Here is a 569-nt window from a genome sequence, read left to right as displayed (position 1 = left end):
CACAAGCCCCCATGGCTCACCAAAAGCATCCGGGAATGTTTTCTAGCTAAAGGGCAGGCGTACACCCAATGGAAAGGAGGGGCCATCACAAGGGAGGACTATACTGCGGTTGTTCGGAGATACAGGGGGGCAGTCAGGGAGGCCAAGGAGGAGATGGAACTGGGGCTAGCCACCCAGATCAAGGACAAGAAGTCCTTTTTTTAAATACATAGGGGGCAAAAAGGTACTGGGTAACGTGGGACCCCTGCAAGACACGCTGGGAAATTTGGTTGTCACACCAGATGACAAAGCTAACCTATTTAACGACTTCTTTGCCTCCATTTTCCTGAGCAGGGACCGGATCAGCCCCCCACTGGGCCCCCCTCAGGCCCCAGGGGAGGTGCACCTAGGCCAAGGGTTAGTGAGGAACTAGTTAGGGAACTTCTGGAGGGACTGGATGTATATAAATCAGCTGGTCTGGACGATCTCCACCCCAGAGAGCTGAGGGAATTAGCTGAGGTCATTGCGGGACCCCTGGCATGGCTGTACGAGCACTAGTGGTGCTCTGGTGTGGTGCCAGAGGACTGGAA

The 569-nt window shown here is 54.7% G+C and overlaps 1 protein-coding gene and 1 long non-coding RNA gene across 3 annotated transcripts in view; one reads left to right on the top strand and one right to left on the bottom strand.

Moving 5' to 3' along the window:
• Positions 1-569, bottom strand: part of DYNC2H1 (dynein cytoplasmic 2 heavy chain 1) — a 601,360-nt gene that overhangs the window by 186,668 nt on the left and 414,123 nt on the right. The gene's annotated exons all lie outside the window — the stretch shown is intronic.
• Positions 1-569, top strand: part of LOC109302613 — a 29,323-nt gene that overhangs the window by 25,566 nt on the left and 3,188 nt on the right. The gene's annotated exons all lie outside the window — the stretch shown is intronic.

Source organism: Gavialis gangeticus, unplaced genomic scaffold, assembly GCF_001723915.1.
Source record: "Gavialis gangeticus isolate Ggan-Ray unplaced genomic scaffold, GavGan_comp1, whole genome shotgun sequence".
NCBI lineage: Eukaryota > Metazoa > Chordata > Crocodylia > Gavialidae > Gavialis > Gavialis gangeticus.
Note: the sequence above shows the minus strand (reverse complement) of the source record. Positions and strands in the feature narration are given on the sequence as shown.